This window comes from Musca autumnalis, unplaced genomic scaffold (assembly GCF_047663935.1).
Source record: "Musca autumnalis isolate F117 unplaced genomic scaffold, ASM4766393v1 scaffold_1, whole genome shotgun sequence".
Classification (NCBI taxonomy): Eukaryota; Metazoa; Arthropoda; class Insecta; order Diptera; family Muscidae; genus Musca; species Musca autumnalis.
The window spans coordinates 266,663,679-266,680,169 of record NW_027411644.1 but is presented as its reverse complement, the minus strand read 5'-3'; the positions used below and the strand labels follow the sequence as shown (position 1 = coordinate 266,680,169).

The 16,491-nt window shown below is 35.3% G+C and overlaps 1 protein-coding gene across 4 annotated transcripts in view; it reads right to left on the bottom strand.

The window, feature by feature from the left end:
• Positions 1 to 13,001, bottom strand: part of Pde6 (phosphodiesterase 6) — a 444,092-nt gene extending 431,091 nt beyond the window's left edge. The window contains exons 1-2 of one of the 4 annotated variants that reach the window (XM_073961123.1): positions 12,565 to 13,001; positions 11,631 to 11,960 (exon numbers count right to left, since the gene is read on the bottom strand). The gene's annotated coding sequence lies outside the window, so the exon portion shown is untranslated. Of the gene's footprint in view, positions 1 to 11,614 lie in introns of all 4 variants that reach the window. The other 3 variants (XM_073961124.1, XM_073961122.1, XM_073961125.1) reach the window with 3 other exon arrangements.
• Between the last annotated feature and the right edge of the window lie 3,490 nt (positions 13,002 to 16,491).

Below are 16,491 nucleotides of genomic sequence, written 5' to 3'. Positions count from 1 at the left end.
ATCCAATTTTTTGTCGGCAAGTTCAAATATCCAAAAAGAGCCACATATTCCTAAAATACCCTAAATACATTCGATCTGTCCGTAGATGAAAGTTTCAATTCACATAGGCTGAGAGTATATCTCTGTCGGCAAATCCGACTGTTCATTTTTACTCGTTTGTCCTAATTTGGTTAAGTAACTGAATCGTGTCGATTCACAGGAGCTGGGTTCTGAGGTTTGAGCTGGGCAATGATGGAGAAAGTAGTCTAATGCTTCGTCGACCTTTTCCATGCCCTGCATTCGCTATTTTCCGCACTACATGTTTTGTGCAGAGGCTCTCGTAGGCCAAGGAGTCCTGTAAGGATATCTGTTAGTCTACTAATTTCTACCTTACTTAGTAATAGTGGAGTGGGTTATTGAGCCATTGCCTAAAACGGTTCCACCGTGGTGCAATGGTTAGCACGCCCGCCTTGCACGCAGAAGGTCAGTGGTTCGATTCCCCGGCCAGGCAACATCAAACATTTTTCAACGGTGGAAAAATACCCCTCAGTAATGTTGGCGACATTTCCTGAGTATTTCAGCCTTGAAAAACTTCTCTACAAGTGGTGTCTTAAGGCACGCCGTTCGGACTCGGCGATAAACAGTAGGTCCCATATCATTGAGCTTAATATGAATCGGGGTGCACTCATTGATATGAGAGAAGTCTCCCTTGTCCCGTATGGGATGTTGTGGAACAATGTTTTTTTTTTTTTTTTAAATATTTGTCTATCCATAACAGATCTAAACCAACCTTCGCATAATCTTGCAAAGCCTAATCACTTGATCCCATACTCATTTAGCCGTTTTGAATATAAGATAGTCCCTTTGTTGTTATTGCTGTTTTTTTTAATTCATTGTAAACATTCTTACCCAACAATTCTCTCAATTTTATTTCGATTTTCGCACAAAAAGAAAGAATAAACCCAACAATGATTCTCAAGGGCAAATGAGATTTACAAATACCTTCAGGTTGATAATGTCGTCTTTATGTTGTCATTAACATAGAGACTCCAAGGATATGCGGCATCATTTAAAATTTACTTTTAAAAGCTAAACAAAAAAAAGCTCAGAAATGAGGAGGATATGTATGGCTTGTAGTACTTGGGTGTGCTTATGTGTAGCAGCAGCAGCATGGCGGGTAAACACAGCATGTAAAACTGCTAAGGAAAACATAAAAACCCCATACCGGAAAGGACGAGTGATGAGGTTTTGGGATATGCGGGAGAAGACAACGGATAACAAAAATATAGAAAAAGTCAATAACTACCAGGCAAGAAGAACAATAAAAAATGCCGTTGATAATAATGGCGGCGGGAAGAGGACAAGTAATTGAAGAAGAGCAGTAACAACAAATAAACACACAATAAACTTGATATATTTGTGTTAATGTCTCGCACAGGCCTTAGATAGAAAGAAAGAAAAAATAACAACAACAGCGTCTTTCGAACAGCAATCACTTAAAAAGGTTAGTTGTTGTTCTTTGTTAACTTTGTAAGAAAAACCAAACAGTATTTTTTTTTGTATAAGACTAATGGAGCCTTAACACACACGCACACACCCAATAATATCACACATACACACCCACCTGCCAAAGGTACAAAAAGTCTATAATAAAACAATTAACCAATGATTTTATTCGGTTAAACACAACTAACCTTATTAGAGGAAGTTCGTAAAGTGGGGACAAAAAAAAAGTAATGGCAACTAAAGCCCGTATGTTAGGGTGTCCCAAAAAACTATTTTTTATTTAAATCAAGTCTGTGCACACCAATACATAACTTATTGTTCTTATGTTTGCTTGAAACAGTCAGTCAGAAGGTTTGCGATTCGATTTCCAGGCCAGACAAACATCAAATTTTCAACGGTGGCAAAATATCCCTCAGTGATGTTGGTGACATTTACTATAGCATTCTAGCTCAATTATTGTGGACCATAGAGTGATTACAACATACGGACTTTGTATACCCTCCACCAAGAACAGTATTGAAGTAAAAATGAAGAATCGTCATATACGATAAGTCTATTTCCATTAATGAGAATAGTATTTTAACTGATGATAATCACTTTATACTGAAAATTTTCTCTGAGAGAATGCGGTTCTATGGGGGCTTTATGAGGTCCTATACCCACAAATTTCTGGTGGAAAGTTGTATACACCCAACAACAACTAAATATCAAATCTCAGCCATTTCGGTGGGATATTGAGGCTAAAACCTTGAAAATACCTAAGATCGGGAGGTACCGTTCTATGAAGGCTATATCGAAAAATTTCTGGTTGATAGTTTTATACCGCCAACGAAGACTAAATAACAAATTTCAGCCATTTCGGTGGTATATTGGGGCCACAACCTTTCTATGGAGGCCATATACATATCGCTCGTTTACTCAAAGAGTGACACATCTCAAAAAATCAAGTTTCGACAAAAACGCGTTTTAGGTTGGCGATTGAAATTTGACTTCCCAACTTAAAAAGATTATTACACAAAAACTAAGATAAATATTGGACCATATTTTGCAAATAGCTAGCCATATATATATCAGTGCTAAATTTCAAAGCAAAATCAAGCAATATTTAAAGTGTTTTAGTGCTTCATAAACTCAAAAAACTTTTTGGATGATTTATTCCAAACTCATAGAAAATAAGCTGTAACTCGTTGAGTTTTAGAGATATCAACTTGAAAATTTAATACAAGATAAAGTGGAAATCGTAGAAAAAATAGAAATTGCCAACTCCAAAACCCAATTTTTTGAGTTATGCCACTCTTTGAGTAAATGAGCGATATGTGGACCTATACCGACAAAATTTAGGTGGAAAGTTGTATACCCTCAATGAAGACTTACTACCAAATGGTATATTGGCCACAATCTCAGAATATCGAAAATCGGGAGGTACGTTCTATGGGGGCTATCTGAAGACTTGGACGTATGCCGACAAATTTCAAATGGAGAGGTTTATTCCCCCAACGCAGACTAAATACCACGTTTCAGACATTTCGGTGGGATATTATGGCTAAGACCTTGAAAATACCGAAAATAGGGAGGTGCCGTTCTATGGGGGCTATATGAAGACGTGGACCTAAACCGACAAGTTTCAGGTGAAAAGTTTTATGCTCCTAACGAAGACTTAATACCAAATTTCAGCCACTTCGATGGAATGATGAGGCCACAAACTTCAAAATATAGAAATTCGATAGGTATCGTTCTATGGGAGCTATATGGAGGCGTGCGCCTATACCGATAAATTTTAGATATAACCTTTTAACCCCCCATAGAAGACTAAGTACCAAATATCAGCCATTTCCGTGTTTTAATGAGTCTAAAACCTTCAAAATACCGAAAATCGGGAGGTACCGTTCTATGGGGGTTATATCAAAACGTGGACCGATATAGCTCAATACCAAACATTCTAGGAGTAACAACAAAGCTCCAATGAATGTCCAAAGTGGATAAACAACTTATTGAGGAACACTACTTTGGTAATTCTCCAAGAAATCATCAGTAGATAATTCTTATTTTAGTCCGAATTTGTTATAAATCGGAAAAAAAACTTTGGCGTAGGTGGTCAAATAACGGAGATATCGCAATAGGTAATACACTAAATTTTTCCATTTTATTTTAAATCACGCTACATATCGCAGTTTTGATCGGATCGTCACGAAATTTTGGTGGTTAATGGGGGTCCCGTAGGGGAAGAAGACTACTACTGATTTTGCTTATGGCCGGATAATATTCAAGGGTCGGAATGGACAAAAAACTTAGTTGGAGAAAAAGTCAACGTCTTATTCCAAAGCAAATATCTCAGCGTCTATAAGGGGTAAACCAAAAACAAAACCTGACAATGAATGTAGAAAATATCACCTTCGTAGATATAAGGCTTATAGTCGCCTTATAGTCACAATAGTCACATATAAAACCCAACTTCTCGTTTTTGCGATTTTAATTATAATGACGAATATCGCAGTTTTGGTTGGGGACCTTTCAAAAGCAAAGCCTGGTTATGAAAGTAGAAAATCCCATCTTTACAATGATCCAGAGTAGGTTGGCGTAGTTGGCCAAATAACGAAGATATCGCCATAATCGGTAATACATCCCATTTTTACATTTTTTTAATCACGCTACAAGTTCGGATCGTCACGAAATTTTGAGGGTTAATGGGGGTCCCATAGAGGAAGAAGACTATTTTGGTCATGCCCGAATAATCGCCCTTATTACGGTTGGCGTAGTCGTATGCGTTCAAATGTCGCAGCCGTAGTCGTAGTTTACATTTTCTATATGATGAAAAATTATATACTATGAAAATTTTTTTATTTTATAGCATCATAGGTCCATAAAATATTGAAAGAAAGACATTCAAAATTCCCTGGACGGGTTTCTTGGGTTACAAATAACATTAATTTTTTGATACGACAAATCGGTATTACGTATTAGTCTCGAAAAGCAAATGGAAGCTCTTAAGGGAAATTGGAGGATCAAAGTCTAAGCCCACTACACATTACCACGGGAACATTAATGCGTTAAACGAATCTTTTGTCAATATACCAACCATCAGTACAGATGACATCTTCTATGAAAGCAATAATGGCCCAACAGGCAATATGCATTCTTATGGAATTTTTGAGTTTAGATGTGTATCACTGGATGAGGTCTTACAAAGTTTCATGTCCGTAAAGTCATATGCTGTTGGTCTTGATAATATTGACCCAAAATTTATTAAATTAACTCTTCCTTACCTCCTTCTTTATTTTACACATTTATTCAATGCAATCCTAACCTCCAGTACGTATCCAACTATTTGGAAACATTCTAAAATAATTCCAATACCTAAATCTGTTCATGATTGATTTTTGATTTTTTGATTTTTTCACTTAATCTTGTTACTTTATTTGTTTTTTCTTTTTAATCGAACAAATTGTTTTAAAGCGGATATATTATTATATTTATAAACCTGCACTGTAATTATAGGATGTATATCTTGTTGTGTAGGCATTCACTAAATAAATAAAAATATAAACAAATATGGCGTTGCAATACGAGGAAAGAGTCGTGACCGATTTTTTAACGACTGGATATAAAAATAAAAGCAAATCAATTTCAAAAAATGTTTTGGCAATGATTAATGAAATAAATTGGAAAATAACTAAAATAATTAACAATTTTACTTCTTTTATTCATTTTCGTATGACAAATTTCGTGTTTTTATCCGATCACAAACTTTCTATTGAAAATCTGTTAAAGTCCTCGTATAACGATTCAAGCAATGCAAATTTCTTAGCTCTTGATGAATTATTTTACAATTAATTTTGTAATTTTGTATGAGAAAAAAAATTTTCGTTGTCGTAAATTTTTCTTGATACCATAAAATAACTCTACGACTACGCCAATGACTACAAAAACGTCTACGCCAAAAAAATATTTTTATTGTAAAAACTGTATGGTTGGTTTTTCTTCTGTATTAAAAGTTTAAACATGATCTACTGACAATTCTATTATTTTCTTTTTACCAAAAGAATTCTTTAAAATTTAATATTTTAGCTTTTAAGGACGAATATATTCATAATACCAATCAGTCGTTTCGACACGTCAACTTGCAATTTTGGATACGACTACGCCAACCGTAATAAGGCTAAGTATTCAGGGGTTTGAATTGCCAAAAAATGATGTGGAGAACAATCAACGTTTTATTCATATGCGAATATTTCCGCTTCTAGTAGGCGTATTCCAAAGGGAAAGCACGTCAATGGATGAGGAAAAATCATATTTATTATGATGCAAAATTTTCCATATTTTATTTGAATTGTCAATGGAAAAAGATACGATTTCCTTTACATTGTTGTAAAATAGGTTGGCGTAGGTGGTCAAACAACGAAGACATCGCCAAAGTCGGCAATGCATCCCATTTTTTGTTATCGCGCTACAGGTCGCAATAGAGCTCACAGAGAGGAAGATCATATTGAGTTTGTTGATGGTCGGATAAGATTCTAGAGTCGGAATGGGCAAACAACTTATGTGGACAAAAATTCAAAGTTTTATTCTTATGCTAATATCTCCGCTTTTAGTAGTCGTATACCAAAAGGAAAACCCACCAATGAATGAGGAAAATAACACATTTATTATGATGCAAAATAGGTTGGCGCACATCCCAATTTCCCATTTTTATACCCTCAGCATTTATTCTAACGAGGGTATGTACACTTTCATACGGGCAAAATGTGCCTCATCGAAATAATGGTTTTAGACCCCAAGTATGTTTGGACGAAATCCGTTTCAGACAATTTTGAGTCGATTTAGCAATGTCCGTCCGTCTGTCTGCCTGTCTGGCTGGTGCGCACGATAACTCTCGAACGGATCAATCGATTCGGTTCAAATTTTGGGTATCGAAATATTTTGTCCAGATTTGATTTGGGCCATATCGGTTCACTCCTTCAGGTACCTCCCCCACAAAAGTTAAAAATGTTCGGAAAAATTGTCCACACGATACTCTTGAAGGGAGTAACAGAATTAGTCCACACTTTGCACATCGTGACATTTCTACCAGACATAGATGAGGTTCGGGTACCTCCCACACAAAATTTTGCTTAAGTGCTGTTTAAGGCCTGCTCTCGAATCGCTTTGATTTTTGTTGCAGCACCTTGTATTAACTACCCCCATTACGACGATATACACTTCACCCCGGTTATTTACCTCTCTGCTTAACTGCCTTTCCCGTTTCATTGCCTCATAATCTTAATCCCCAAAAGTTTTTCATATAAATGAGTTCAAACTGTCCCGGTTAATTACCTTTCTATAAGTACCGAATTCGGATATTTGCCTGTCAAATATTTTCCCAAAAAGAACATTTATTAATACTTTTCTCGGTTTATTACCCGCAATGGTATATTTTTGAGACAATCGATTTCGATGACTACGTGAATTGTCATGAAAATGTCCAGTGTTGTTATGATGTTATGATCACAGATGAAAAAATTCTTATTGATAAAATAATATAACTTACATTATACTCTTAGGGTCATTATTATATGTGTTCTTTTACTATCTGATGGATTTGAAAAGTCAAAATAAACTAATTTGGAGACATTAAAAATATAATTTTTACATTGAAAGTGAATGCCAAGAAGCTCCTCCTTGAAATTCAATCATTACTTTCAACTTTAAGTTAGCTGGAATGCTATAAATCTGTTCGATAAATCCAAACTATAATAAAAGAAGACTTATTATAATGGAGGTTAGACTTGATTTTATTTTTCGACTTCTTGTTTTCTAATTGTTGTCATTTTTTGTAAGATTGAGATGAGATATTTGTAACTACCCACATGAGGTAGATACGCGAGATTTTCGTAACTGCCTTTCCCGCATAACTACCCCAATTTTTTGTAATTTTATGAAAGGCAGTTAACCGGGGTGCAGTGTAATTGTTTTTCAGGAGCAAGTCCATACTTCCTCAGATATCATCACGAAAACTGCAAACAACCCATATAATACCATGTGTAGTAGTTTGGTTCAAATTTTTTGAGTCTTTCAATATTTTATCCAAACTTAGTTTAAGTTCGAAGATAGACCATATCGGTCCACTCCTTCCGGTACCTCCCCCACAAAGGTTCAACATTTTTCGCCAAGATTGTGGGCATGATAACTCTAGGAGGGAGTAACCGAATTGAGCCAAACTTTGCTATTGGTAATATTACTTTCAGGAATAGATCGGGTTCTAACATGGACTATATCGGCCCAATCATTTGGGTACCTCCCACACAAAATTTGGAATAAGTATAGTTTAACAACTCCTCTCTGATCTTATTAATTTGTGATGCAGCAGGTTGCATTTGCGGCCCCTGTTACGACGTTGTAATTTTTTTCGTGGGCAAGCCCATACTTCCTGAGATAATGACCCAAAAAGGTCCAGAAAATCCTACCGGCACCACCTAAACTGGCTAATGTGTAAAATAACCCTTTAAGAGAGAAATCGATTTAGCTCAAACTTATTATAAGTTTGTTTTGGTAAAAATGCATGTAACACCGCGAAATATTCGTCGGAGACCCCCCCAATGTGGTATACCAATCTTCATATCTCGATGAGATAAAGCGATTTTGAGATGTGTGTCCGTCCGTCCGTGTATCCGTCTGTCCATTATAAATTTGGACAGGAGGTCGGTTGAAATTTGGTATGGAGGTCGGTTTCACATCAGAATAGATCGCTATTTTAATTGATGATGATCGTGAAATATTTAGCGGGTGAAATGGACCAAAAACATAATTTTTATCTAATTTTGTAGATGCTCTGTAGGTCGCAATAAAAGGCAAATCGCCTTGTAATTTTAAATATGGTAAGAGTATATGTCAAAACTAATAAAGAAAAAACAATTATTTCCTACAGATTTGTATTAGGTCCGAATATGTACTACATAGGATCACTCCTACGGGTACACCCTACCCAAAGTTTGGAAAAAATGCACTCGTCTTAGATCATTCTGAATTTTGTTGCAACATGTAGTTTTTTGCGACCCTTTCCATCCTGGAAAAATTTCCCAACAGCTAAAAAACCTACAGAAGTATTGTGTTAACTTTTTTTCGGGTACGTGGCTGAGGGAATATTTCTGTCGGCAAAGCCGACTGATACTTTTTTACTTGTTTTATTTGAATTGTACTGACGAGTATCTCAGCTTTGGTTGGATGCGTTTCAAAAATGAAGACATTTTGAGCTTTAAAATGTTCCCAATTGAGTTACCAAAATTGGTGAACTGCTTGTGATGTTGAAAAAGACGCTGGGATATCCAAATTTCCAATTTATGGAATTTTATTTCCATGTCAGATATTTCTGCTTCTGTTTGACATATTCCAAGGAGAGAGCTTGATAATGAAACTAATGCATTTGAGTTTTAAATTAATACAAAATGTGGTAATTACGGTAAAATATCAGAGCTATTGCAAAAGGCGCTAAGCTATCACAATTTTGATATTTTGATTTAGTCAAATATAAGATTTTATATAAAACCCAGGTGTATTTTTTTGTATCTCCTTAAAAGAAATGTTTACGAGTGAAAAGCTTATGCACAGGGGTAGTGGTGTAGGGTATCACATAGTCGGCCCCGTTTCGCCTATAACCTTTCCTCACTTGTCACTCATTTTTAATTACTTTTTAAGGTTTGTACAGACTCTTGGGCAGGATAATTTCGATTAACTTCATCATTTTCTAATTATTTGTTGATTTCCCGCGAAAAGAAAAATAAATTTAGTACATATTTAAATATCTACGAATAGATATGAAATGTTGTAAACGGTTTATGCATAAATTTTCTCATAAAAACAAATAAGTCATTTTTAAATATTTTTCCTTTATATAAGAATAAAAAATGCTATAACTTTTACGCGCATTATCCTATTTTGTGCCAAAATTCCCTATACCAAAAATCGTAGATGTGCTCGCAAAAAATTTGTTTAATTATTTTCTAATTGAATCACAAAAGAAATTTGATTTTTATATGTATTTAAAAATGGGAATTGTGTAAAAGAGCTGTATTATTTAATATGGGAATATGGGGCGGAACAGAACGAGTACAAAAGTATATATGGGCCGAAAGAGGACACTATTAGGCATTGTTCTGCGAAAACGTAACTTTGTTCCATGCTGTTCCCTAAAAGTTATAGTGGACTAAATTGGAAATTGACTAAAATTTAGTACCAGAGATGAGTGAAACAAAATAGATCAGTTCGTGTAAACACTACGGTAATTTATTGAAACGGTTCTTTAAGGCAACAATCCTACCTAACAAAAAACAATGGACATACTATCTTTTATACTTTCTGAGATATAGTTATTTCTTTCTCCAGAAACTTGCAAAGATGACGTATTTTCCCAACTTGGGGAAAAATTGTCGTCTTTAGGAGCACGCCACGCCCCACAGTGTCACAACCGTGGCCAAAAATGGTAAAAACTAACTACTTCGTTGCACAAATTTATTAATGGGGAGTGATAGAAAACATATTAATTAAGAAAACATATTAATTAATTTGGTACTGATACGTGAAGTAGTTTTTGCTTATGAGGATTTAAATCCGACAATTTTAGTTAACACGTATTTTTGTGTTTTTTTTTTTCTAAAATTAATAAATTATATTTGCGTTAATATTTAAAATTTAAAAGTAACGGTGGCTGCAAAAATGGTTCCTAAGTTCTCTTGGGATGTAATAAACTTGGCTACACTTTTGTTTCCATGTAAATATTAATTATATGGTGTTTACATTTACCCAAACATGTATTACTAAGTTTATTAATTTTCTGAAGCAAATTTTAAATTAAATGGATTGAGAAAAAAATGGTATAAAAAGGTATATCGCTATTTTTTGCTGTTTGAGTAGTAAAAAATGAGTACTTCAAATATATAAAGGTCCCAGCTGCAGAGGTTTGCAGACGAATGTGTCATTTCTCTTTTTCAGCGACCACCTCACTGAGTGGATACCCCCTTTTTTAACAAATCGTTTTGTGGTGTTGGCTATAGCGCGAAAACGAATGAACCGATCATCACATATTTTTGTGGGCTTATTAAGTACCTAATAATCTTACTTTAAAACGAGAGAATTTTAAAAATATCAATTTTTAAAAAAATTGTGAACAGCGAAAATCAAAATTCGATTTGTTACAAAAAGTTGACAGTTTTTTTACCACTAATCGGTCAAAAATGTTTAAAGGAAATTTCTCATATATAAAGATAAGAGTTATATATTCAATATGCTCACAAACAATATGAAGACTAAACACCAAATTTTAGTCATATCGGGTGGATATTGAGGCCACAATACTCAAAATACCGAAAATGAGGAGGTACGGTTTTATGGGGGCTATAGGAAGACGAGGACCTATACCGACATATTTCTGGTGGAAGATTATAAGTCCCCCAACGGAGACTTAATACCAATTTTCAGCCATTTCGGTGTGATAATCAGGCTAAATCCTCCAAAATACCGAAAATCGGGAGGTACCGTCCTATGGGGGCTATATGAAGGCGTGGACCTATACAGACAAATTTCAAGGTGAAGGAATAATGCCCCCTACGAAGACTAAATACCAAATTTCAGCAATTTCGGTGTAATAATGAGGCTAAAATCTTCAAAATACCGAAAATCGGGAGGTACGGTTCTATGGGGGCTATATCAAAACGTGGACCGACCAACCCAATTTTTTGTCCTGAAGTTGTAAGTCAATAATAGGTACGTGTACCGAAATTGATGCACCTACGACAACTCCTTCTATTTTTGGCCACAGTTAATATGAACTCGCGACATTGTTGGTTCCCTTAGTTTCAATATGTTTACTATCGAATCCCAATAGTAATTAACAAGCGCTGACAACAAAAAATTGGGTTTCGATTTCTCAATCATTGTGCGCCGTTCTAACTTGTTTGGAAATACAACTTATTTTCTCAGTCTCTCAAAACTGGTAAACATGAATTGTGACATAATTTATAAGGTATTATACTTTTTCCTCCATTCACAAAGTCATGGTGGATTTATCAGTAAGCTTTTTTGCACATATGTACTATCTTTGTGGCAGTTCAATTTCCCGCAGACTTCGACTAACAAATAAGGATTACGGAGGGAGATAAACAATATTTAGCACTGACCTTTTTTCTTGGTTTTTGTTTTGATTATGTTCTTTCTCGTTTTCTTTGGAATCTTTGTATTGTATTGGTATTGTATAATATTATTGATGTGCGTTGTTTTTGTTTTTTCATTCTTCTCGATTAAAATTCACCTCGTTTGTTTATTATTTTCTGTTGTTGTTTATTTACATTTAACCGCAAACGAATTGTTATTTGCTTAAATTGAACGCTTATTTTTGTTGGCGTTTTATTTGTATGTAATATTTGTTTACTTTGTTTTTGTTGAACTTTTTTTCTGTATTTTTTTGTTTACTTTTTATTCTTTCATATGTGATGCGGATGATGATAACGCTACACTTATTATTAAACACTTTATTTAAGTTTTCTATTAATATTTTAATTTAAACACAAAACACTTAATATTATGTTAAAGAATTTAATACAAATATTTTTTGGAACCTTTTATTTTTTGGTTTTCAAAGACAATATTATTTGTTTATTAATTTTCCAAAAAGGGTTGAAATGTTTTCCCGTTGATTATGCGATTATGCAAAAGGAAAACAGTTTTTGCGCACATGGACGCATACTTTTGTAATACCGGCGGCTTGAATTAAGCACAAGTACCAGCAGCACACCACCACAGTGTTAGCAGCGACGACGAAGACTAGGACAACAATATTAAAAGTCCTACGACCGAGTACGGAGTACAATTCAACCGTTACAACATGGCATCCATTTGACTTTACAACGTTTACTAAACGGAGAGACTTGTGCCAGCTGTAAATTAAGCTGCTACTCCACTACTTACTCGTATTACACATTTCACTCTCAAATGACTCTCTCCTTTAGAACTTTCTCCCTGTTTTGTTATAGAGTTGGCTTTTACATTCGTCATAGAAGTTAAGTTATTTCCTACAATTGGGGGTAGGGATAAAAATATAACGGTATTTCGCACCTTTAATTTTTTTTTGTTATGAAAACTCCTCCGTCAAACGCTCGTTCACTTAGTCACAATCACTCACATACACACATTATTCCCTTCGTACATACGGCCCATACACTGTGTTGCATTTGGCCACTACATACAAAGGCATTTGCAGAAAATTATTGAAAAACACTTTTCTTCTATAGATATATTTTGTTATGCTTTTTATTGAATAAAACTTTATTATTGTTTTCACTCTTTTTCTTTGTTTCCAACACTTCACATGTTTTTTTTACAATATTTATTTCTGTTGTTTTTCTCTCATTAAATTAAATATTTTTTGTGGTAATTTTTTGTTGGTGCTGCTATTTTGCTCCACTTAACACTGGCGCCACATTGCGTCTGCTTTTGTCTGGAGTCCCGTGAATAATGCCAAGTCTGCTGTTTCCTGATATATTTTTACAACTGTCTTGTAAGCACAATTTTGTTCACCTTAAAATTGCTGTTTTGGGGCCATTTGTTGTTGCTGCTACTGACTTAGTTCCGAATGGGTACTCTCTAGTTGTCATTGTTTTTGTCTCCCATTCAGTTCTAAATCACTCTCATTTGTGTTTGTATGACTGTTTTTTTTTGCAAAATACTTATTTTGCTCTGTTTATTGCACCCAGTTAGCTCAGCTGGTGGGTGTTTTGCAAAGAAATGTTGCCAGATTGATAAGGATTTGTGGGAAGAGATAATTAAATATGGAATGTTTGGAAGTGAAATCAATGCAAAGAACATAATATAATTTATTGGAAATGTTTTCCTTCAAATTTATAATATCTCTCAAACTCATGTATTCACAATGAAAATGAATGGCATGAAAAACGTGTGAAAATTCACACACAGAGAAAAAATATTTTTTTGGAACAAAAATATGTATTTTTGTCACAACTTTTATTTGTTTAGTACACGCCATCCTCCACACATAAAAAACAAAAACATTTTCCAAAATTTCCAAATATTGTAAAAATCATTACATGATGCGCCTGAACTACTTTAAATGAAAGGTGCTTATACCTGGGAAGTTTTTGCGGATTCTGAAACTACAATGTTCAAAGATGAGAAAAATAAACAAGTAAAAAAGTATCAGTCAGCTTTGCCGACATATATAGGGTGTTTTTTTAAGCCCCATAGAACTTGAAATTGTGAAAAATAACACAAAAAATTAAATTGTAATCAAAATTTTTTTTTATTCGAAAGATCAATACGTGACATTAACATTTGAAAATGATTTCGGGCATATGGGCACCGCGGCTGTTCTTGACGAAGTACATTCTGGACGTCCAATTTTTGGCCACTTTTTCGAGCACTGCTGGCCGTATGTCACGAATAACACGAACAATGCTGGCCTCCAAGGCATCAATTGTTGCTGGTTTATCAGCATAAACCAGTGACTTCACGTAGCCCCACAGGAAATAATCGAGAGGTGTCAAATCGCACGACCTTGGAGGCCAATTGACAGGTCCACTTCTCGAAATCAACTTATCGCCAAATTTTGATTTCAATAAGTCGATGGTTGCGTTCGCCGTATGGCACGTAGCGCCATCCTGTTGAAACCACATCTCCTCCGGATCAATGTCATCCATATTTTCAAACAAAAAATCAATGATCATGGTGCGGTAACGATCTCCATTGACCGTAACGCGAGCTCCGGCCTCATTTTTGAAGAAATAAGGTCCGATGATGCCACCAGCGTGAAAACCGCACCATACGGTGCATTTTTCTGGATGTAATGGAGTCTGTAGGGTCTCTTGTGGATTGGTCTCACTCCATATGCGGCAATTTTGCTTATTAACGAACCCGTTAAGCCAAAAATGCGCTTGTTCAGATGGACGATTATGTACGCCATACAAATGACGAAGTCGTCTATAAGTTGCGCGAATCGACAACTGATTTTCAAAGTAAATTTGGATAATTTCGTAGCGTTGTTCAAGCGTGAGTCTATTCATGATGATTTGTCAGAGTATACTGAAACAAATAAAAAAAAAGTTTCATCAAAATTTAATTTTTTGTGTTACTTTTTACAATTTATAGTTCTATCTAGCTTAAAAAAACACCCTATATATACCCTCAGCCTGCGTATATTGAAACAATTTTTTCCCAAAAAAACGTATGTATTTAGGGGGTTTTAAAATTGTTGGATGTATGAACCGACAAAAATGTTGATACGGGTTAAAGATAAAAAGTTTTGCGAAGAAGATACTTAAAGGAATGGATCGACATTTACCATTATGGAAGTGGATTTCCAGCCACTACATATGGTGCCATAGGGGGTTTTTGCACCCTTCGGGCTGTTTGCTCAAGAAGTATGGACTTGTCCCTGAAAAAAAGTTTACTATCGTAATTGAGGCAGCGAATGCAAGTTGCTTCAACAAAAATCAAAGTGATTCGATTGCAGGTCTTAAAGTGAACTTTTCCGAAATTTTGTGTGGGAGGTACAGTATGAAGTGGACAAATATAGTCCATATTTGAACCCGATCTATATCTGGTAGATATATTAGGATGTGTAAAGTATGGACCAATTCGGCCACTCCCTGCAAGAGTTACCGTGCGAACAATTTTTCCGAACATTTTTGAACTTTTCTGGGGGAGGTATCTGAAGGAGTGGACCGATATGGCTTATCTTAGAACTTAAACTATGTTTGCACAAAATATTATGAAGGCCAAATATTATGAAGGCTTATCTTAGAACTTAAACTATGTTTGCACAAAATATTATGAAGGCCAAATTTTGGACCAATTCGGCGGAGCCGTTCGAGAGTTATCTTGCGCTCCAACCACCTCACACGGTGTCATAGGGGTTTTTTTGCAACTTTCAGGCTATTTTCTCGGGAAGTGTGGACTTGCCCCTGATAAAACTTGTACCGTCGTATGGGGGGGCAATGAGTACAAGTTGGTAAAACAAAAATCAAAGCGATTCGAGAGCAGGTTCTAAACTGAACTTATCCCAAATTTTGTGTGGTAGGTACCCGAAGGAGTGGACCGATTGAGTCCATATGTGAACCTTATCTAAGTCTGGTAGACATTTCACGATTTGCAAAGTATGGACCAAATCGTTTATTCCCTTTAAGAGTTATCTTACGTACAAATTTTCCGAACATTTTCGAACTTTTGTGGGGGAGGTATTGGAAGAAGTGGACCGATATAACCCATCTTCGAAATTAAACTAAGTTTGGACAAAATATTACGAAAGCTAAATTTTGGATCGAATCGGTTGATCCGTTCTAGAGTTATCGTGCGCTCCAGCCAGCCAGACGGACAGACGGACGAACATTTCTCAATCGCCTCCAAATTGTCTGAAACACATTTTGTCCAAACATACTTGGGGTCTAAAACCATTATTTCGATGAGGCACATTTCGCCCGTATGAAAGTGTATATACCCTCGTTAGCATAAATGCTGAGGGTATGAAGATCCACTTCCATAATGGTCAATGTAGATCTATTCCTTTTAGTATCTCCTCCGCAAAACTTTTGATCTCTAATCCTAATGAACATTTTTGTCGGTTCAAATTCCCAAAATTTTTAAAAACCACTTAATACAGACGTTTTTTTGGAAAAAAATTGTTTCAATATATACAGGCTGAGGGTATATCTCTGTCGGCAAAGCCGACTGATACTTTTTTACTTGTTGAAATGTAGAAGTTCAGATTCGTAGAATGCACTTACTGACTGTATCGCCTCCATATAAAACAAAAAACAACTTTAACTGAAAACCACTTACACCTGGAAAGTTTTTGCGGATTCTGAAACAGTAATGTTCATAGAAAAATCCAAAAACAAGAAAAAATATCTGGAGAGATTTTTAAATAAATCGCGGCTAAAGTTCACATTTTTAGATTTTTTTAGGATTTAGGATTGGGAAAGGCAAGTCCTATCGAAGTGGGACTAAAGGAAAAGTTGCAGATAATTTTCA